Raw genomic sequence first — 24188 nt, 5'->3', positions numbered from 1 at the left:
TTTACTAGGGAGGCTATATGAGCATGGAGTTTTCTGTGGGACCTTTTCACTTCAAATTCCATCTTTAAAAAAATGATATAGGACTACTCAGGTTTTCTGTTTCTTTTTTCGTTAGCTTTGGTAGTTTCTGTCTTTCAAGGTGTTTTTATATTTCATATACAATGTCCACATTATTTTATTTTGTTTATTATTTTATTTTAATTTTTTTTAAGTTGGGCATGGAGCCCAACATGAGGCTTGAACTCACAATCCTGAGATCAAGACCTGAGCTGAGATCAAGAGTCAGTTGCTTAACCAACTGAACCACCCAGGCACCACATATTTTTTTTGAAATGCTTTTAGAATATATAGCATTGCTACTTCTTTCATTTTTCACATTGGTAATTTATGCCTTCTATATTTCATTTCTGACCATTATGTTTAGGTATATATCGATTTTATAGATCTCCTCAAAAAAGGGTTTTTCTGTTTTCTGTTTCATTGATTTCTGCTGTGGTCTTTATTATTATTTTTTTTCTTTTGTTTTAATTTGTTCTCTCTTTTTAGTTTTTTAAGGTGAAAATTAAGGTCATTGATTTGAGACCTTTCTTCTGTTATAATGTGTTATTCAGTGCTGTTAAATGTTATTGGCATTTAAGTACAACTTTGGCTACATACCCAAGTTTTGATATGTTGTGTTTTCATTTGACTTCAGTTCAAAATACCTTATCATTTCATTTTTTACCCATTGGTTATTTAGAGAGATATTATTTAGTTTTAAAATTTTAAGGATTGGCCACATATTGATTTGCCATTGATTTCTAATTTAATGCTGTTTTTATAGAGAACATACATGGTTTACACACATTTCAAATTACTTTGACTTCCTTTATGGCCCACAGGGTGGTCCAGCTTAGTAAATATCCCATGTGTATTACAGGAGTGTATATTCTCCTATTGTTAGGTGGAGTTACTAGGTCAAGTTGATTGATAGTGTTTTTCAAGCATTCTTTATACTTAATGATTTTCTGTCTACTTATTCTCTAAATTATTAAGAATGGTGTGGAAATCTCTGACCATAACTGAGGAATCTAGACTGTTTCCATCCTGCGGCTCTATTATTTCAACATAGCATACTTATTATTCAAGGCCTGGGAAATAGAGAGTTCGGAGAACTCCAGCCACTCTTAAAACTCTTGGACCAGAAATGGCCTGTCTGGTTACTTACCATTGGTAAGAAATAATTACATGGCCCCAAACAAGGGAATCTGGAGGAGGGAGGGGCATGTATTGTATTTGGTAAGTAATAGCCATATTTTCCACACTGAATTTTACCCAGAATGAGAGTGGAAAATATCCCCAGGCTTATTATGCCTTAGTGTATAGAAATGACTCTTTAGATTCTTATGTATCATAAAGTTTTAGACTTGTCCCATGCCACACAATGCACATCTTGGACATAACAAGTGACTTGTTTCTCATTTTTTAAATATAACTGAAAATCTAATTTCATGAAAACGTTGGGATGGAACAGGTCATCCCTGTCTAAAGACATAATATAGTCATGAACAATTTTCTGCCATTACGTGCCAGTTTGCTAGTTGCAGTATGTAAATAATTTCACGTAATCTTTACAGAAACTCGGTTTTTTATCCTGATTTCTAAGATTATGACACTGAAGTATAGAGATGTGAGTAACTAGTACATGGACAAATAGGTAAAAAACTGGCAGAACTGTTTCTTGGATGCTCATATTAAGTCCATTTGATGCCAGAGTCCATTCTGTAGGTTTTCTGTGTTACTACTAAGATGCATCTGTTCTTTTCTCCAGATTCTGGCAAGTGGATTCAGGGAAAAAATGTGAAAACAAGTTCGAATGATGAGTGACAGTTGTGTTTCACTTGAAATGATAAATGAACATAGTAAGAGATAATTTAGGTAACCCCATGAAACAATAAAGTTATGTGATCCATTATAAGCATATTAAGGTAGCTATCTTCAACTCTTTGGAAAACTCTCATGAAGAAAGAAATTATTGTGGTTATATATAGCCCAGTATGAGGCCATATATAATCAGTTAGTATAGCACCGTGATTGAAACACACACACACGTAAATGCACATTTATGTAGTTATATACGTACACATATATAAATTAGAATATATCAAGTATCTGTTATATATACATGCATGTGAGTATATAGGCACATATACATATATACATGCATGTGTGTGTGTGTGTGTGTGTCTGTGTTTTCCATGCTCAGAAGATTCTTGAGTTTCTTCATCCCCAAACTGCCGTGTGGGGAAAAGAATATCTCCCTGAGGACTCAGTATCTTGAAGATTCCGAGCTGATTCTTCCAACCTCCAGTGGAGGGTGTCTTGCCTGGGAGAACTGGAACTTTGTTGCAGAATGCCTCACCTGTGAAGTATGGTTATTATGTTTCTGTTATGAAGGTGAAAGACCTATAAACTCAAGGAACCTCAGGCATGAGGGAGTTTTACTAAGATCTTTCATGTAAGCGACAGAAACATAATTATCACTCTTCAAAGGTGAGATTGAATTTATTTTTATTTCATTGTGAAAGTAGTGTGTAAAAAAGAGTGAAATAATATAAGACACAAATTAGCCTCACTAACATGAATGGAAAAACCAGCAGGGATGAATTAAGTGCTATTATAAATTGAACTCGAATCTCCTTTCAGTGTTTGGGAAAGTTTTGTTTAACGTTTGTTTCATTTTTAAACAATCAACTCTCAAGCTTCTGCTTCAAAAGTTTAAATACAGTAAGATAGCTTTTGTAGCATGGTAGACATCATGGAACAAGGAAGTGTTAAAAATGACAGGAAAAATGATCTGCCTTCTTGTACATTTTAGTCTCGATTTCTAAACTTGCTATCACGTATATCTTTTCGCAGTATTTAATTTCCTTTTTTTCCTTCTGAGTTGACATGTTGCTGTCTTCTTTTCTTCATAGCTCGTTCGGATGTTCCCCCCTGTTTCTGGTCTGTGCAGTTAACGCGTGCACAAGGCCACGTATGGTACTCTGCAGTTTTTATATCCATGAATAGAATGAAAATCTGTGTCTGCTCTTTCAAGCTCTGAGAGTTTACACTTGATTTTAGGGCTTGACAGTCACCTTTTAGCAATTCTGTTTTCTAAAGGTAATGCCAAACAAAGATCGAGTCTAGAATAGAATTAGCCATATATGCTGTATAGAATCCAAGGCAAATAAAAGCAATTTAAGGAATCTTTTCTTTAGGGGAGCGTCAAAAATATTTCATTAATGGGATATTCATGATCTTTTTTAAAAGTCCTTTATTGTGATAATTATGTGAGATAATATGAAATTTATATTGCATTTATCTGTAATAGTATCTGTCTCAAATTTCTATTTCTGTCTGTACGTCATCCCTATTTCTGTCTCTATTCTTGGAAAATGTCGTAGTACATAGTGCCCTTGGATGTGAATTCAGACCAGTTCAGTGACTACAATCATATTAACGAATCCAGGGTAAGAATTTGACTATCTCTGCAACCTGTGTAGTACTGACATTTTCAAAAGCCTGGAGTTCATGTCCAAACTAATGGAGCTGTAAAGAAAGATGCACACATTTGTAGCCACGGGGTGTGCTCTGTATTGTTGAATTAATGCTTATTTAATTTAGTTAGGGTCATGGTCATATTTTCGGTATTACCTGCCTGCTTTTCCGTCGTTAGTAAGTAGGATGAAAGACAATTGCTCAAGCGGATGTATTTTTGTGGTGTCCCTGTTTTTCAAAGAAAAAATAATTTTTGGACCCTAAGGACCGAAAACTAAAGACTGTAAAGCTTTCAGTGGAAACCAAAGGTAGAAAATATATAAAGGCGGAGCTTCTAAGACTGAGTTGGTGATTCATGGAAGTCACGCATGTTTGTTTTGTGATCTGTAGTTTTGCAGACTGTCCAGCTGTTGATGGCATCTTTAGGGAGATGTGTTTACCTGGTAGCTTGCTTTGCATAAAGAAATACCACCATACATATCCTCTGTCGGTGGACTTACCTGTGTGAAGTAACTGACCAATGCATTGTGCAATTTAAGCTTCCTGTGTTACCCCTTGTGCCTCCCTGCTCGGGCTGCAGCTCACTCATCCGGTGGCGCAGTTGCTACGATGCTCCTTACCCCTGGCATGTGTGGTGTACACACCGGACTTTGTCCACCTGCCTCTTCACCCTTCCTGCCCGTGCTTGAAGTTTGATCCAGCTTTTCCCCTCTCCCAGACAATTTCTTGCTTATTCTGCTGACCACAGGATCCTCTGTCCCATTTTTGGCAACAGCTGCACACACTCTCCATCCTTGTGGGAGGAAATAAGAGCAGTGGACCCCCAGTTTATACAAGAGCACTGCGTGCAAAGTAGGAGAATGTTTCCCTGACTGAGCCGATGTGTGTACAACATGAATGCCCCAAAGAAAGGAAAAATGCTATGGTTTTTTTGTTTTGTTTTGTTTTTTGGAAATTTGGGAAAACAGAGCAATCTGACATATCTCAGTGCTCCTCTAAAGGGAATATAGGCAATAAGAACTGAAGCTCTGACTGATCCCTGAGAATTGAACAAAATAATGAGAGCTAAGTCACAGAAGGATCTCGACAAGAAGGCAGGCTAAACTGGGAGATACCCCAGGAGTCCTTACAAATTTATGGTGCCTATCTTATCGGATCAGAATTAGGGAGCTTCTGAGAAATCACCTTGAAATATTCATTTGTAAATGGGAAGGAAACTTGGACAGAGAAATACAAGATGTTGGCAGGAAGTCTTCTGAGTATGATTAGTAGAGATGAGATTTCCCAGGGGAGAAGTTCTCCTTTTGGTTCCTGAGGGATGATCATGCACCAATTCGATTTTTCAAATTATGCACCCAGATTTTTGTAATGTGATTGGGATATAGTCCTTTTCCTCACTTATTTTGTTAGCCTGACAGCTTTGAGCATTAGAAGAGCCCCATGGTGCTAAAGGAAAGTAAAGGACAGTGTTATTAGCCGTGCATCTGTTATGTGCCCCACTGTGCTAGTATGTGTCCCATGGTGCTAGTACCAGAACCTTCCCTGATCCCAGTGTTCACAATAGCTCTGTAAATGGAATGTTACTCTCACTGTTTGAATGAGCTTCAGAAGTGAATATGTTTCTAGTGGGGTTACTCAGCTCCACCATGCAGATGAGATCAGACTGGTAGTACAGTCCATCAGAAATCATTTTAACACAACATATGTGATGAGTACCGTGGGCCAAGCTTCTCTGTGGTTTTATTTTGTTTTGACCTGAAAAGGTATGCAGTAGGTAAAATATCTCGACTCCAACTTTGTGATTAAAACCTTGCAAGTTTTATGACTTAAAACATTAATTTTTTTTTTTTACAAATCAATAACTTTGAATTCAAAAGTAAAGGATATTATAAAAGAATATAGAGAGTAGCATCCTTATTTGTTATTTAGAGATAAGCAAGATATCATAGAGAGCAGTGAAGTCATTGCATTCTGATATAATGGGTTCAGTATGAATTTTACTTCTGGTTAACTATATCTTAGCTATTTTACCTCTTCTTTTTCTCATTCCTCTAACTGAAACGGAAGTGCTTACACAAATCCTGGGCTCTGAAAGCTGGAGATTGGCGGGTGGGTGCGCGCTGTGATTTTCTCCATCTCTCTGAGTGTGTGGGCCTAGTTCCCAGCCTGGAGCTGCTCAGCTTAGGTTCAGTGAGGTTTTCCTCTTGACTTCACATAAAACACCAGATGTGAGCTGCTTGAATTAAAGTGGGTTGGAAGTAGAGAAAGGCAGAAATAATATCTTAGCCAAATCACATCCTTTTCTCAAATCTTTGAATTTGTTCTGTGTGTTTTATGTTTTTGGCATTGGTAGATCTCTTTCCGTTCAAATAATTAGAGTGTGCCTCACTGTCGAAGAGTTGGACGCTTGGCTTTACTTTCCTTCTGCTAGTCTTGGAGGAAAGAAAATCCTGTCTGTTGGCCCCTTTGATACTTTTTCTGAATTTTTGGCTACTTCAGGGACAGAGTAACTAAGCACCGTGAGCCTTTCGTCTTGCTCCCGCCCGTGCAGGTGCTTGCTAATCTCTGTGAGGATGCAACTGATGTAGGCGATTCCTCTCACCCTGTGAACCACCTGGGGCAATGTTAGGTTTCTAAGATGTGTTTGTTTTGGAACAGAATAATGATGCACACAAGTGCACTAGACCCTGTATTTCTGGAAGGGGTGGCAGCTCGAGGATGGAAAGGCTGGCTGTTTTCCTTGCCCCCCTGCAAGCTGAATGGAGCCTCCTATGAAATCTTTGCTTTGCCTGATGGGAGGCTCAGGTGAGGGGTGCGTAGGGCGAGACGGCTTTGGCTGTGCTCTCTCAAGAAACTTACATTTCATCTCCTTTATTTATTTGATTAGGAGGCATCCTACCTATCTTTTCAACCCTGATTCTTTAAGAGGCTATCCATTCGATACTTCCACTCACTTACTGTTTTCTCACTCTAGAACTGAGGTGCCATGGATAGATGGGAAGATGAAATGAAGCAGAAATTTCAATGATTCTGTTCGTGAGATCAGAATTTCCAATTTTGGGGAAAAGAAAAAAAAATTGACCTTTAGTAAGTCCTCCTGCCATGGACTGGTTGTTTGTGTCTTCCCAAATTCATATGTTGAATCTCGCTGCCTGATGCGATGGTGTTTGGATGTAGGGCCTTGGGGAGGTGATCAGGTTGTGAGGGTGTAGCCTTCATGAATTGGATTAGCGGCCTTGTAAACGGCTGTGAGAGATCCAGTGCTCCTTCCACCACTTGAAGACACAGTGAAAGATAGCCCTCCAGCAAGTGGGTCCTCACTAGACGTGGGATCTGCCTGAATCTGCCAGTACCTTGAACTTCATCTTCTCAGCCTCCATAAGTGTGGGAAATAAGTGTTTATTGTTTAAGTCAGCCAGCACATGATATTTTTGTTAAAATAGCTCAGACGAATTAAGGTACTTCCTTACTTGGGGAGACGAACGTTGGTTGTTTTTTTGTTTTTTTTTTTTAATTTGCTTTTGTTTTTGTTTTTTATAGTTGTAACTATTCCAGGTCACTAAGGAATCAGAATTTAGCCCACTTGCTGGGTGAAGCACAAAGATTTATAACACTAATCATTGTAATTAAAAAATTACTTTGAATTTGGAAAATACTTTTCTCATTATAAAAAAAAGATCTCATAAACATTTTCTCATTTTATACATGGGCATGCATATAAATATATAAATATGAACATATCTGCATGGCAATGGCTCCCAGGGGAGCACAGCGTACCTCTACAGTAGAATCCGTTAGGTTGCTCAGAAATCTAAGTGGCTTTCAAAGAAGTTGGCTGGATTAACTAGTGGAACCTATCTCAAATGCCAAATCTTTCCCTAGATAAACACCTATAACTCCCATTACTCCTGATATTTTAGTGTAACCAAGGGTAAGAATTTGGGGAAGGAACTTTGCCCAGAGGAAGTGAAAGGTGATGAACAAGAAAATAATCCAGCCTGCAGACTTGGGGATGAGTTGTCAAGGGCAGCACTTGGCTCTGATTTCATGATAAGAAGAATAAAATGCAGTTGATGCTTATTTTTCTCCTTGGCAAGACAAATAAGACAGAAAGAAAATAACTTTGGGACTAAAGCAGAATCTTAATAAAAGCCACGATAACAATAAATTGGAAGCAGAGTTTAATTATTGTTTTTCTTTGCATGATTCGCTCTTTGCCTTCTTTGTAAACTTCCTAGCACTTAGTTTTGATTCTTCTTTTATCCTTCATCTGCTGATGTTATTTACATCCAGAATTGTGATGTGTTTACCATATTATTAAAATAGAACTGGATTTTAATTAAATATCAATTCAGGATCACAGCTTCAAGCTATTTGCCAGCACTGATGGTGATCAATAGAAGATGCTGAACAAAGAAGATAAACAGATTTTCTGAATAGTCAAATATTTTTCATTTCCCTCTCTTCTTCCTTCTCCCGTTTCCCCGCTCTCCTGTTCCCCTCTCAACTAGTTCTCTCATTCCCCTTCTGCATCCCTCCACCTGCTTAATTTTTCATACGCTGCATATATTTAATTTCCTGTGTGCTTTTCACTCATTCTATAGCGTGCATTCAAACATGGGGAACCGGAGATGTTGACTGCCAGATCATCACGTTTGCTAATTCACAAATCTACTTCCATTGCCAGTTCCTTTGGATTAGGCATCTTTGAAACAGTTTCTATTATATGCTTGTTTCGGAATTATAAAATGTTATTTTCTTGATTGTGTATTTATTTTACAACAATTAATTCACCCTGAGCTTTTATTTGGAAAAACCACTGCCTGCAAGAAGTAAACAGTTCTAAGTATTCTAGAATATTATACCTAATTATCCCTTTATTTTTGTAATTGTACACCATTCCCTTCCAAGTTTAGCATTTTGGTTGATTTAACTCTTGCAGAAATTAAAGCTCTTTGTGAAAAATGTTGCTTAGAAAAATTTAGGATTGTGGATTTGAAAGAGCTATGCTGAATTGGACATATGCTTCATGGAATGAGATCTTTGCCTGTACACTATAACAAGGTCATGATGGATTTGTTGATATGCACTAATTTACTTCTTTTACTTACGTATTCATGTATTTTTTTGCAAAATTATCTGAATATAAGAAGAATTTAAAAGCAATTCAGTATCACGTATTGGCAGTAGTCCACCATTCCATCAAGCCATGAATCTGATCACGTTCGCTTATAGCCTGAATGTATAAATTCCACAAAACTTAGTGAAATAGTAATTCACATTGTGTATTCAGTGATATGAGAAATTTCAATATTGTCTTTCCCTTCCACATATAAACACATATATATGTGTATATATGTATATATATATCTCAATTACGAATGTATCACATGTGTACAATCATTATACTGATAAAACGGTTCCAGATTTTTAATTTTCTTCTCCTTCTTAAGCACATGTGTCCATTAAAGTTTCTCATATTTGTCCACTTTTACCTTTTTCTGAGTGAACTTTCTTCTTCCTTCTTTTCTTTGTCCTTTGCTTGCTTAGGAGGATTATTCCTATATACCTTTGCCTTTATACCAATAATTTCCCAAGCAAATTGCTGACTACATCTGTGTACTTCTGCTTAGGCTTGTTCTTTTGACTTCTGGGCATATGAACTGTCTCTTTGAGGAGCTCACCATTTTACACATCCCTTGCCCTTCAGCTGGACTCACGGTCCATGTTAATAATTTTCCTTCAACAAGCAATGAGACTTGATTATTGCCTTCCTGATTTCTACTCTTCACTAGCCTGTGTCTGATCTGTCATTTTGCTCCACTACTACCCTGGAATACAGTGACTGATTCTCTCCTATCTTCTACCTCCTTCCTTTTCTCTTGGGAAGAATATTGGGAAGCATGTTATTACAATATTTTTATGGGTGTTGAGGGGAGTACATCCCTATGGTGCAGGGAGGAGAGCTGTGTGGACTATAACTATGTGCATCGATAGAGATTATTCATGAACTTTCTTGATAAGTAAACATGTGTCTTGCCTCCTTACTGGCCAGTATAATTCAGCGTTTTAATGGTTTGTGCAATGAGTGAAAATAGGAATGAAATAGGTATGTGTAATCTGAGAGATTCGGTTGAAACATAACACCAGTGCTTTACTGATAGCCCAGTGACTATGTTTAGCAAAGAAAAATGGTGGGATTAAAAAGTAGAAATTGAGGAATCATATGAACAAAAGAAAAAAGATCTTATTGAGGAAAGCGAAACCTGAAAAAGTAGAAGACAAGAAAGAAAGGGCACACGGAGTGAGGCTGTTCAAAAATTAATTTAAAAAATAAATCACAGAAGATCACATTGGAAGTCTTAGAGACCATTCGTCTTGCTACTGTAACCTTTGGAATCATAACTAAATTATATGTAATATTTAAAAATCAATAAATAGTGCAAACCAGACGGAGGAGGGGTTGAATGGCAGTGGGAACTATGGAAGGCAAGTGGAATAGAGCCTTCAAACAATATTAATGAGACAGATGACCAAACAAAATAAATGGTCCAATTGCTACCTAGAAGAGCTTTGGGGTAGAAGTTAATTCAACAGAACCTACTTCCATTCTTTACCTGCTTTTGCTGGCTCAAGGGGCAGAGCTTCTGAAATCTTAAACTTTCTCTGTCCGGCCATCTTGACTGTTTGTCTCCTCCACACAGTTCTGTTGATGAACGTAAGGTTATCACATTCTCCTAGAGGAAAATTTCACATCCCTTGAAGATGCAGGATTCTATTGAACCATGATTAAACTTTGATCAAATGGTAAATTTTCCCTCTCTAAAAATTTTTTTAGAATGGAAGAGGAGTTACCAGTGAGAGTTGTAAAATGCTACTGAAATCCTTAGGGGAAATGCTCCTAAGTCACTCATTCACAGCAAGGGTTTGGTACCTTCAGTGTTCATTTGTTGCAGAAGTTTCCTGGTTTGGTTGAAGGTCCATAGTGGCCATTTGGGGTAGAATATTTCATGAACGAAACACAACTTGTTTAAACACTATAGGTATACTGGCATATTTTTTTCCGTCAAAATTAGAAATGCCTGTGGGTGAGAAGTAATCACCTTATGAAATGAGTCACCAAGCAGCAGGTTGACACTGCCATTTAGAGAGGAGCAGAAGTAGCTTTGTATGTGTATAATCCCTCCACACGCCCTCACCTCACAAACATTACACACACACGCGTACCGACCCACGCATCCACATTTCTGGGTATATAAATAGTCAGGTAGCTTTCTTCTAAACACCGAAAAGATAGACTTTCCAGGTAAGTGATGACTTTTATTGGTTGACATTTAAGAGGCTTATGTTAAGTAAGGAAGTGTTTTGTCAGGTAGCTGATTGAGCCATTTAGTGTGGCTGCTTAGAAAATTAATTTTGTTCTTTTTTTCTAACAGAAAGAATTGTTTTCTACGTGAGACACTTTTCCTCCCACCTCTCCTCTATGACCTGTAGATTTAAGTGAAATTAATACTGGACAGACCATCAATCATTATCCGTGGGCACTAGGAAACAGGTAAATCATGGTGTTATGAAACTCGAGAAGTTGTCCATTAACTCCAGGTAAGTAGATGATCAAACCCTTCTCAGATGATAATTAATTAAAATACTTATGGAGGGTAAATCTTTATTCGACCTTTCTAACTTATTTTCAGGCTGTATATAGAGAGAGGGTTGGGGTGGGAGAGGGACAGAAGGGGAATATAAACAGTTAAATTGTAGTCATATAAGAAAAATAAAAATATTTTCAGCTTTTCACACTTGAAATACTCTATCCTCAAGCAGAATAATTGTCTTACTTTATTCAAAGCAAAATGAAATAAAAGGTTGGTACCTTAATATTCTAGATCCATATTGTGGATAAATTGGCATGTCAGATCTTTCCAAAATCAGGGCTATCCTCTTTACCAGGGAAATAACCCAAGGTAAAATATATGGTTTGATATTTCAGAGAAAATCTTATTATAAGCAACTTGGGATCATTGAGATTGAGGATATTTGGCTTTAAATAAACATGTTTCTGCCTCACGTAGGAGATGAAATCACATCTGTGATTTGGCTTGCCTTACTTGGGGGTTATTCCTGTTTCAAAACACTGTCCTTCCAAGTCTGACTTGCTACTTGGAATGCCTACGTTAGAGTCGCTTTTTTCTTTTTTTAATTAAAACGCCAGAAGGCCCCTCTTTAAATATAAATATGTGCCCCAGGAGAACTGATTCATTAATTCCCCGTGTTTTTGTAAAGAACACTACACCGAAGGATGAAAATGCCACACAAGTGCCAGAGAAAGGAATTTTGTCAGGCAATGTGGTGGGTAACAAGACTACTTTAGTCATTCCTTAACACAACCCCATGGGTTATTATTATTCCCATTTTACAGATGATGAAAATGTGAGATCAAAAAATTTGCCTAAAATTACACTGTCCGTAGATCTGTAGTTTCTCTTTCATATCTCCGTGTAATGAGTGCTGTTTTTTTTTTTTTTAATAAGGATATGGCTAAAAGGAAAGCTTCGTTTGTTTTGAAATCTTATTGGCATACTAACACCCTATGGAGGAAATTCACACAGTTGAGATGAACATTGGGTTCAAGCAGCCTGTGTAGTATTCCGAGCAGCACTCTTGTCATGGCTGCCAGAGACGCTGCTCTTCATGACGGCTCTTGTTTTAGAACGTGAGGGGGCGGAGGCAGGGAGTGAAAGGTGACTGGGAGGTAAGAGTCACACGAGTTTACCTGAGAAGTACAAAGTGTTCGTGGGAGGTTACTGGAGAACCCAAGTTCACTAGCGACGTTATGTTGTAAGAAGGCTGAAGACAGTGGAACTCAAACGCATCAAGGCAGTGCACTTCTGCGTTTGCTTTTGGAGAAGGAGCAATTCCAGAAACAAAGTGGGGTTTACAGAGAATGTCGATGCAATAATAATTTTCATGTCCAAGGCGGTGGCAATTTTTTTTTTGATAATTTGTGTTAAAAAGGAATTTGAGTTTCTCAAAAGAGAAGGCTGAGAGGATGACTTAATTACTATCTTCAAGTATATAAGGATTGTTACAGTATTTGGAAGATGACAACCAGCTGTTCTCTGTCTCCAAAGAGGAAAACAAGAGAAAATGAATTTGCGAAGTGGCAAGGACTTAGACTGGAGACAAGAAAGAACTTGATTATTACATATTTTCTTCCCCACGGGGCTGTTAAATGCTGAAAGAAGTAACTTATTTGTCTGGGGGACTTTCCACTCCTCCCTATGGGTCAAAGGTACACAGTATTGAGGGCACAGTTATTAGGAACACATTTGAGATGGCTTTGGTAATACGTGACTTTATGATTTCTTCTTCTTTAATGGTTAGAAGTCTATTGTTTAAAAAATAATTCCCAGTAAAAATTAGTTTTTTTCAAATCCAATCATGACATTGATAATAGAATTTAATACTTATCTTTTTCTTCACCAAGATTTAACTTCTCACTAAGACTCAGTTGCAGAAAAATGCCGTAGGAGTCCTTAAATTATCAGTGAACTTCCAAGTATGTCTCTCCTGCTGCCTGGTCATCAATGATATGGGGTTAATATGTTGATAAAGAACGTGCTTATAATAGTAGGCCTCTTTTTTTTTGTTTTACTTCGGTTCCTGATGATTTTTAGGACAAGATTTTCTTTGTAAGTTGATACTAATAGCTGTAATTCTTCTACCTAGAGAGGAAAAGATTCAGGAAGGTGTTTGATGATTCTGTCAGGGTGTTGTGTGTTTTTAAGCCCTAACTTATGAACTATAATGTGATGCAAAATCACTTTGGGTGACTCCATATAGACAAAGAGTAACTTTGGCACTCCAGGCAAAATAACCAATCTGGATCTTTTTAAAGAAGGTAAGAATTTGAAACCGTGTCAAAATCAAAACACAGAATCTTTTGTTATCTTAGACTTTCTCTGTTCAGTTTTTAAACTTTCCTTTTTTTCTGGTTTAATAAAGCTATATAATATTTAAATACATATCGACAGTGTAATTGATATATATGTATATTTATGTTTTAAATAGTGGGAGATATTTGTAGGTAAACTCTTTCCTGATCACAGGTTTCCAATAGTGGCTTAAGTTTTTGAAACCCTAAATGATGATAGGGGTTTACTTCTTAGAGAATAGGATATGTGCCTTATTTAGCAGCTTTGCTTGCACTGTTAACTAAAAAAAATTAAAAAATAATCTAGTTCACTACTGTTGTTTATAGCTGTTCGTATATAACTATATATATGAAGAGACGAGGCAGTGCCATTTTATAAATACGCTAATGTTATTTATTTTGTCGTAAGGAAACTTCCATTTCACTTGACACTATAAAATGGCTCTCCACGCACGTTGTGATGCCGATATGCGTTGTTTACCTGTCTGCTAATAGCAATTAGATTTCTTGTTAATGACCAGTTTGTAATTGAATGCTGCTAGCTAGTCATTAAAACTCAAGAGATCAGAGGAAACAATTTCTCAGGCTTGTGGCATCTTGCTCCGGAGGCTTTAAAAACAGTTCCATGTATATATTTTCCTTTTTAAATTTGGTACTAGAGTAGAAAGGGAGTCAGTCACTGCTGTTTTGTTCACTATACATACTTCATTAAAATAAGTCTGCTCCTTACAGAATTTCTATTTTAAGAGAGCTAATGGAGATATCAGTCTATGGTATGTACTGAAAACAAGGAGGACGCCCAAAATGTTTTAAAATTTAATTATACGTACTTACACTGAAGTGCTGTAATGTCTGTCTTAGAATGGATCTCATTTAAGGTAGGGGACTTGACTTTGCCAACACTCTCTACCCTCTTTTCTTAGCACATTTGATTTTTAATGCTCTAAGACGGCATTTTGAACCTGTTATTTTTTTCCCCTCAATTTCTACCAGTTCCCTCCCCATCATGATATACTTAAAGGGGAGATTGAGGCAATAAAAGAAGATAAACCTCATCTTTCCATTTCCGAGTCCAGCAGAATAGAGTAGGAAGACTGAGGAGATTCCCTCCTCAAAGGACACCGGGGAAATCACAGTGAGAGGCCCTTCAGCCCAGTTTGAGGTTTGCAGGGCTCTGCTGTCTCTCACGCTTTGGCAGATGTTTGGGCAAATGGAACATACCAGCAGGTCTTACTAGGAATTGTGCCCTGGCTCTCAAACACCTGAATTTAACCCACGTTGCTATTATGCAAACTCTACATTTGGGGTACACAAGAGTGCACTCGCTATTCTATTTCCTGAATGCTCCTAAATGCATAGGTATGTACACACACAAATATGCACGCGTGAACCTATAGGAACATCATTCACAGGGCTTTCGAATTTCTTGGGGCATCAGGTGATGTTTCCAGAACCTGATGAGAAAATTTCTCATTCTGCTCCAGTCAATAAAGCAATGAGTTTTCCTGAGTCTTCTCAAGGGCTGATTGCTAGGCAGAATAAATTCTTTAAAACTTTTTTGCCCTTTAACTTTATTAAATGCCTGACATTTAACAACATTAGCTGACGGCAGAAGATGAGTCCTGCTCCGTGTGCTATATCCTGGAACATGATGCAAGACATAAAAAGAAATCTGGACGGAAATGTTGCCATTAGTTTGGAAGTTGCTGTTTAATCTGAGTTATTTTGGGGAGGAAAATGACTCACAGAAGCTAAGTGTTCCTACAGATTGTGATATTGTAGGAGGCTGGCATGGCTCTTCATTAATCTTATTTCAATTAGAACTCTTCACAGCCCGCAATTAGAATGTTGCTGCTGTGATGAATCCATACTGTACATGTAGCCGAGACTGTTTTCTAATGAAGAAAAACAGGCCGCTTGGCATTTTAAAGACAAATTTCCATTTTGGGTAATTCAATAAATGCTTATGCTTTGCCTATTCTCTCTATACTCTTAGAACCATTCCCTCAAAGCTAGCGACCGTTTTCGATTAATCCTAATCATGTCAAACATAACTCTTGCACATCTTCTAGAATGTGTCTTAACCGTGATGGAACGCCCCCGTAATAATGTGACACTTGTATGTCGTTGAGCCTAGGGCTCTGCAGCCTTGGTCTTAAAGGGCCAGATAGTAAGTATTGACCCCTGCGGGTGGCATGGTCTGTGTCGCCACTAGTCAACTCTGCCACTGCAGCTCGAAAGCAGCCACAGACAGTAAGTGAACGATGGGGCAGGTCTGTGTTTCCATACAGGTTTATTTACCTGGCCTATGAGACGTAGTTTTTGACATCCCCCTCCCCACCCTACCCCTGTTTATTTTCTGGACCTTGGGGATCCGGAAAAGATGTCATCACTATTCAAATGTTCCACCTAAATTGTCTATGTTCTTTAGTCAAATGTCTATGTTCTTTAGTCAAACTTAGGCTTATAATACTGCTTTTAACACTTTTTAATGCTTTTAATATTCTGTCTTCTGGGTGACTCTGGGAGATTGTGATTTTGTATTTTAATACATATATTCTTTTTCTACTAAAGATTTACTTATTTTTTTTAGAGAGAGAGAGCGAGAGGGGAGAGGAGCAGAGGGAGAGGGAGTATCTCAAGCAAACTCTGTGCTGAGCACAGAGCCTGATGCAGGGCTCAATCATGTCATGACCCTGGGATCACAGCCTTGAGATCATGACCCCATGATCATGACCTGAACCAAAATCAAGAGTCGGGGGCTTGGCCGACTGAGCCACCCACGTGCCCCAATACATATATTCTTTTACATCTGCTTCCCACTGATGCAGTGAACCAAATTGGACAAATTGTCATCCTCATTTTCCTTTCGTAATTTCCATCACCACAGAATAACTTTTCGGAGGCATTAGAAATGTCAGGATGTGATAACATGAACATTACTTTTTCTTTCAAATATTCAAGTGATTGGCAAATATTTCCTGTGCCAAGCATCTTGGTAGGCATCATAAAAGAAAATGTACATCTTCGTTCTTGAATAGAAACACAGAAATAGACTCTCAAAGACAGCGTGGGCCAGAGATCGTGTATTCCAGGGTCTCATTTCAGACTTGAATCTTTTTGAAGAGGCTAGACTTGCAGTCATTCAGCAGTAAACAGTATAAAGCTGTTATAAGTAAGTATTAAATATTGAAGTACATGCGCTAGGGACTATAAGGGCGATTTCTCCATTAGCATTAATCATCTGCGATATACCAGGCATGACGCTTTGTGCTGGGATAAAAGAGGACTAAAACAGCAGCTCACAGGGGCAGGCGCCTATTTCAGGCAAAGAAGACGAAAGAGAGAAAGCTTAATACAGTCAGCATAGGTTAAGAAAGATTTGTTAGGGGTGGCGTTTGACCTGAGATTTGCTGATCGTACAGAGAGAGCATGAAGAAATAGTCCGTACAGAAAAGACAAGAAAAGCAGCTGCAAGTTAATCCTACCCTTACTCGAATGCAGTAACAAGAATATTTTACCCCCTGATGTAGTAAAATGAACAGTGGACTAGGATTTGTAAAGCTTTATGAACATGTGAAGTTTACCTTAGGTCTAACATCAACTTGAGTAGAGGCAATGAGGAGTATTAGCATTAATTTCAGTCTGAGGTAGAGCTAGATATACCGTTATTACCACGTAGTTACCGTGTCCCCTCGGGCAAGTTTTCAAACCTTTGAGGATCAGTTTCTTCATTCGTGAGGGGGACTACTAATAACTGTCACTTAGGCTGTTTTTATGTGCAAGCACCTACACCAGAGCTTCAAGATGGCATGATGACTGCCGCAAATCTAGGCCTTGCCCCCAGGCGTGACAATGTCAAGAGGAAGAAGAAAGATAATCTCATATGACTTGCGTTACAAGGAAGGTGCTTTCCCAGAAGCATCTCACTGGATTTCCTTTTATATCTCATTGGTCAGAATGGACCACTTGCCCATTCTTGAACCAGTCCTTGTCAGGGAGGGTCCGATAGACCTTGGGCCACCCAGGGGAGGCAAAGGAGGAGTCGCAATCCCCTGAAGCACGTGGCTCTGTGGGAAGGGCTGGGGACTTGTACAAAAACAGAATTTTGGTAGGAGAGAATAGGGAACAGAACCAGTGGTGTCATTGTCCTTTGGGGGATTAAAAGAGATCATGTCGAAAAGGGCATAGGTCAGCATCTGGTGCACAGCAGGCACTTAATAAATGATAGCTAAAACCATTGTTAATTTTATCACTTCAACTCTTATAGATTCATTTGTATTTTGTTGACCGTGAAATGGTCTTTAAGTTTTCTTCTGCATTAATATTATATGCCAGTTTTGCTTCTTTGTTTTTTATATGTGATCTTTCCTAAACTCAGTTTTATTGAAGTATAATTTAAATACAGGAAAATGTTCAGATCTTATACATGTTTGATGGATTTAGACACATGAATGCATTCTTACAGCCACCACCCCAATAGAACATTTCTGTTACCCCAAAGAATTCCCTCATGTCACTTTCCAGTCCATTCTTGAACTTCGTATGAATGAAATTATTCAGTATGCTGCCTTTTGTCTCTGGCTTTTTTCACACCACTAAATATAGTGGTTCTTTGCTTCATTCATGTTGTTTTTTTATATTAGTATTCATCTCTTTTTATTACTGAGTGGTATTCTATTGATATGTTATCAGTTTTTTAGGAGTTAATAGGCATTTGGACTATTTCTGGTTTTTGTCTCTTGAGAAGAAAGCATTTGTGTAGGTTTGTGTTTATCCATTTTTATAGAAATATACTATCATTTCTTTTTCATATACACCTAAAACTATGGTTACTAGTCCATAAGTGAGGCTTGATAAGAAACTACCAAACCGTTTTCCAAAGTGATTGTACCATTGTATATTTCCATGAGCAATGAGTAAGAAAGACAGTTCTCACACATCATCACCAACCCTTGGTATTATCAGTCTTTCTGTCATTCGAGTGGGTGTAAAGTGAGATCTCATTTTAATTTGCATTTCTTTGATGACTAATGATGCCCATCCTCTTTCATATGCTTGTTGGATATTCATTTATCGGCTTTTGTGAAGTGTCTTTTCAAGCCTTTGACTATTTATTTGTATTTTCTTTTCATTGATTTTAACACTTTTATATATTCTTGCTACAAGTCCTTTCTCAGATGTCTATATTTGTTCCCTGTCTGTGGCTTTTGTTTGCTGGTTGTTTGGTTGGTTTTTTTAACAGTGCCTTTTGATGAGCTGAAGTTTTCAATTTGAAGAATTCTTATTTACAGTTTTTTTTCTGTTTACTCAGTATTTTTTGTATCTGTCACAAGGATGCCATGCTAATCTTCTCTATGTTTTCAGGAATTTTTATAATTTTTTCTTTCAGTGCACTTCTTGGTTACAGATCTATTTACATTTTTTACTTCTTGAGACAATTTTAGAAATTTTTTTCCAGAAAAATATCTTTTGATTGAAGAGTCTATATGTTAATTTATACATGGGCCCACAAATATAATTTGTCTTAATACAGAAGTATAATTACGTAGGTACATTTTAAGAAGGTGCTATCTATTTTTTTTTCTTTCCTCTTCCCTCTCCCTACAGCAGCGTCCCTCCATGAGTATATCCCGTATTAACAACCTAATAGTTATCTCTCCATCCATCTGCCTGTCTGTTCACACACACATCCATCCATCCATCCATCCATCCATCCATCCATCCATCCATCTACTGTTAAATAGCGTTCTTTCATTCTAACAGATGAGTTATATCTAGACTTGATGGAGGAAACTTGAGTTGCTGCCTTCTTAATTTGTACCTGCTATTCCAGTCTTTTTCTAGGTGCCAGTATTGTAAATGAGCAATCTGATGCCATTCTAATACTTTTGTGCCATTTCTCCCATTTTTTACTTTTATACTTTCATTTATCTCTGATGACATGTGTTTCCTCTTTTTGTCACTAGTGATTGGGAAGCCATGCAACTTCGTTTTACTCTATTTATTATTACCTTCAAGTGAAAAACGTTTCTGAATTTGGATTTTTTTTTTAAATAAGATTTTATTTATTCATTTGAGATGGATACCGAGAGAGAGAGAGAGAGAGAGAGAGGGCAAGCACGCACAAGCAGGGGGAGAGGCAGAGGGAGAGGGAGAAACAGACTCCCCAGTCGCAGGGAGCCCAATGCGGGACTGCATCCCAGGGTCCTGGGATCATGACCTGAGCTGAAGGCAGATGCTTAACCATCTGAGCCACCCAGGCTCCCCTGAATTTGGGTTTTTCTGATTGTAATTGTCAAAATGGCAATTCTGCCTACCCAGTGTAAGGTAGAAGATTTGTATACTTTCTTTCTTCTCCTCTTATTTCTTATGGCCTGCCACTTAATTTTTTGTAGGTAAGTTTGTTTATTTTTTCCTATTTTTTATGGTTATTGGCTTTTTTTTAAAGCCTTATAATTCAAACATTTTGCCAACATGAATCTAGAAAAGTGTATTCTATTTTGAATTCTTCTAGGAAAAATTCTTTTCAACTTGCAAATTCAATTTTTTATTTTACTGGTAGATTTTTTTGGTACTATTTACATGTTCATTGCTTCTTGCCTCTCTTTTGAAATTCATTGTAATGTGCACTTTATCTCCTGGATCTGTCCTCCAAACCTTTCACTTTTTCTCACATCATTTTTATTACCAGCATTCTCTCCTCTGTTCTTTTAAGCTATTTTTTGGAACTTGGCTTTTGTTCCTGATTCGTGCGTGTGTGTGTGTGTGTGTGTGTGTGTGTGTGTGTGTATGCTTTGAAGGGTAAGTGGAATGGAGATACTCTTTTTGTGTCTCAAGCACAAGTCTCAAGCTTATTGTGCCTCTTACTGGCATGTCAGTGGAATATTTCCCACTTCTTGTTTTTTAAAGAATTAATTAACTAATTAATTAATTTTAGAGCAAGAGTGAAAGAGAGAGCACGAGCAGGGGAAGGGAGAGAGGGAGGGAAGAGGAGGGCTTCAAGCTGAATGCCAAGTCCCACGTGGGGCTCCATCTCACGACCCTGAGATCATGACTGGAGTCGAAACCAAGAGTCAGATGCTTAACCAACTGAGCCACCCAGGCACCCATGAATATTTCCCACCTCTGTGATAATGCACACAGAACCCTACATTCCAACAGTAGCCAGAAACATTTCTTGATTGGCAACTTAATGTCTATTAGCCTAATAATCTTGTTAAATAATTTTCTTACGTCTTCTTTTAAATACTCCCCTACCCTAAATGACTCTTACGCCATAACACATCAACTTCAATAAAAAGAAATTTAACTACAAAGGAAAATTTTCAAACGCCCATAGCACCAGTTTCCCTATTATTCATGTTTCCTTCTTGGTGGTCAGCACATCAGCTGCAGTTAGAGTCATTCTATGTGAATATTAAAATACTGAAGTTCGGTTTTACTCTAAGTGCTTTGGTGTCACTGGGTTTATGATCACAACATATTATGTGAAGTGTGGGACACGTTCCTTCTGTCTTTAATAGGGGATCAGGATATTCTTGGGAGGTTGGATAACTAACCTAAAGTCACACATCAGTTAAACAAGGTGTTCCGTTTAGAACTCACAGCTTTCCCGATAGTCACTGCTTGGGGTTCATGCAGAATTTCAATGTAGCTCTTAAATATGGATGACATAATTCTTAGCTTGCCATGCTGTGCTGCTTGTCCCGAGTCTCCATCCATCTCAGTCTCTTGCATGCCTGATGTCCTCTCATTCCTTGTCTTAGTTCCAGTTTAAAAAAGTGTAAGTAAAAAATGCATTGTACGTATTGGACAGAATACATGATCAGATTTGAGGAAGTATCCTAAGAGAAACAAACATTTTTCTTTTCATGTTGGGGGTCTGGTAGAATTTAGCAATATTCAGTCTTCGGGACACTGAGTCACTAATAGTGTGTCGTTTGTTTTGAATATTTGCTCCCACACATTGTACTGTGAATACTTTCTCATTATTTATTTGTGACTAAAGTCATCAATTGACTTATGTTTTTAGAATTTTAATTGGCAAATGATGTTCCCATATATTTTAAAGCTATTTTCTATGGTGAACCAATAAATTTAGTACTAACTGACACAAATAAACTTACCACAAAGCACTCTGCTAATCTTACAGAGAATTTTTATCCCACACCATTTAGATATGATGGGTTCATAGCCCAAATTCCTGTAACCACTGGCATTTTCTCCCATGTTAGTAACTATCAGTGGTATATTTAAGAAATAGCACATTGAGCGAAAGGTTCCATAAATTGTAAACAGGAGGCTCATAAGACCTTATATGTTGTAAGGGACCTTATACATTCATTGTAAGGAAACCTGCCCTATTGGATGATAGAATCTGGATGTAGATTGTAGTGAATGCTTGAATTTCAGAGGGAGAAAAATATTAATAGGAAATTATTCAACAGCTCCAAGACTAGATCCTGTTATCAGTGGGAGTGGACAACTGAAATGTGGTAGATATTTACTATGTAACACTAGGCAATGGTTAGAAGCAATGGAATGGGTGTACATGCAGCACAATGCTCTGTTCTAAAAGGTAGATTTTAGGAAGAGGAGTAAGAACTCAAGACTGTATCCATACCATTTAGGGAACTTAAAAACACATTCATACACACTAAGGCACATGTACAATGGGCAAAGGAAATGTCCATATTCAAATCATATGTTGGTCACATTTGATTGAGTTCCTGTGTGGAGGATGGGAAATGGAGAATAAAGGGAAAATGCCTTCTAAAAAATTAAGAGAATATCAGTTAAAGGTATTACATAGACTAAGATGACAGTGTACCAATAGCTGAGGATTATGAGAATTAGGATGAACTCAGCCCTCTTCACGAGTCTGTAGAAAGTATATATATAGTGGTGTCCTGCTGGGAAGACCGGAGAGGCAGGAAGCTCAATCCTAGCATATGTTCTGCCATATTTCCATGTTGCCAGCTAGCAGTACAGAGTTGACCAAGCCACATCAAGCTGTGGACTGTATTTCCTTCTCTGTAAGTTCCGGTGTTTGAAAATACGCTCCGTAAGGTTTCTTCTAGCTTTAAGCTTTGATATACATATGTTCATTTATTCGCTCATGCAGTGGGGGTTACTATGTATGATTACTAGAAATGATGTATTTAATTATAAAGAAAAACTTGTTGTACAGAAGCCAGGTCCTCTCTTGGTCAGTATGAGAAAAAGGGCTTTCCTACGCTGTATCCTGCAGAAATCCTGCTGATGTACATTTTGGGTGCCTGCCCTTTGGTGGCAATCCTGTGAAGGCAGTAGAACCAGTGTTGTTGAGGTAAGTTATGGTTATGCTCAGGGATCGGGCCCTTCTCGTCCTCAGCATTGGAGGAAGCCAAAGCCTGGATTAGAACTTCAGGAATTGTTGACCATCCCAAATATGCTGTCAGAACAGATCTGCCTCCTGGGTGCCTGGGTGGCTCAGTCGGTTAAGCATCTGCCTTCGGCTCAGGTCATGATCCCAGGGTCCTGGGATCAAGCCCCGCATCGGCTCCCTGCTCAGCAGAGAGCCTGCTTCCCCCTCTCCCTCTCCCTGCCACTCTGCCTACTTGTGCTCTCTGTCAAAAAAAAAAAAAAAAAAAAAAGGGGGCGCCTGGGTGGCACAGCGGTTGAGCGTCTGCCTTCGGCTCAGGGCGTGATCCCGGTGTTACGGGATCGAGTCCCATGTCAGGCTCCTCCACTATGAGCCTGCTTCTTCCTCTCCCACTCTCCCTGCTTGTGTTCCCTCTCTCGCTGGCTGTCTCTATCTCTGTCAAATAAATAAATAAATAAAATCTTAAAAAAATAATAAATTAAAAAAAAAAAAAAAAAGAATAGATCTGCCTGGTGGATGCCTTCCTGGTGCCTTGCTGCTCACTGCCCTGTCACTCATTCCTGGTGTCAGACTCTGGCTCTTCTTTGCCTGCCTGGCACTTTGGTTTGCTGCGCCGTTGCCTCTGTGTGGTTCTGGCATTGTGGGATGCTTCGTTGACCTGTTTGGTGGTGGTCGGTTGCAGCCATCTACTCCCTAAAAGCTTCTGTTAAAAAAAAGGGTCAGACCCTTTCTAATACCTTGCAGTCCTTTCCTGCCACTGCCCTACCTCATTGCATTTTGGCATTCTGGCCTCTCTTGGGTTATGGGATTTATGATAGGCACTTGGTAAGAATGATGAAAATCTCCCATTTTAGTCAAGATCTTGGATTGAACTAAATTACACCAACAATTCACATTTTTATGTTTCCACAGCGCCGATGTCTTTACTTTTTTTGGTAGAAGAAAAATATGTTGAGTAGATAGCTGGTACTAGATCTAAATAAGTCTTTTTAGATAAGATTTTCTCATACTCACATTCTCTTATAATTTTGAAGGGCTTTAAATACTTATGCCATGACAACTTTGAATAAAATCTTGGGGAGTTTTTCTTTCCTTCTTGACAGCTTTCTCATGAAAAATCTGTTCTCCCCATTATCAGGAGACTTCTGATTTTAGCAACACAGAAGACTCATTTAACATAGCCCTCTTCCTAGTAGCAATAAAAATCTAAATGTATATGAACAAAATGGAATATATACAGAATTTAGGTATGTAAACACTGAGCTTGAAAAAAAGAAAAGGAAAACCCAAAATGCCCACACCAGTGATGAAAGCCAGAGCAGTAAGCAACCCCAGCTGATGGCACAACAAACTGGGCCCTAACAC

At 38.2% G+C, this 24188-nt stretch overlaps 1 long non-coding RNA gene across 1 annotated transcript in view; it reads left to right on the top strand.

Moving 5' to 3' along the window:
• The window catches only part of LOC123801035 (uncharacterized), a 519085-nt gene that overhangs the window by 472742 nt on the left and 22155 nt on the right, over positions 1-24188 (top strand). Inside the window, exon 13 of the long non-coding RNA XR_015725942.1 lies at positions 10959-11077. This is a non-coding gene — a long non-coding RNA (uncharacterized LOC123801035). The remainder of the gene's footprint in view (positions 1-10958; positions 11078-24188) is intronic.

This window comes from Ursus americanus, chromosome 10 (genome assembly GCF_024610735.1).
Source record: "Ursus americanus isolate L20-20 chromosome 10, mUrsAme1.1.p, whole genome shotgun sequence".
Lineage (NCBI taxonomy): Eukaryota > Metazoa > Chordata > Mammalia > Carnivora > Ursidae > Ursus > Ursus americanus.
Note: the sequence above shows the minus strand (reverse complement) of the source record. Positions and strands in the feature narration are given on the sequence as shown.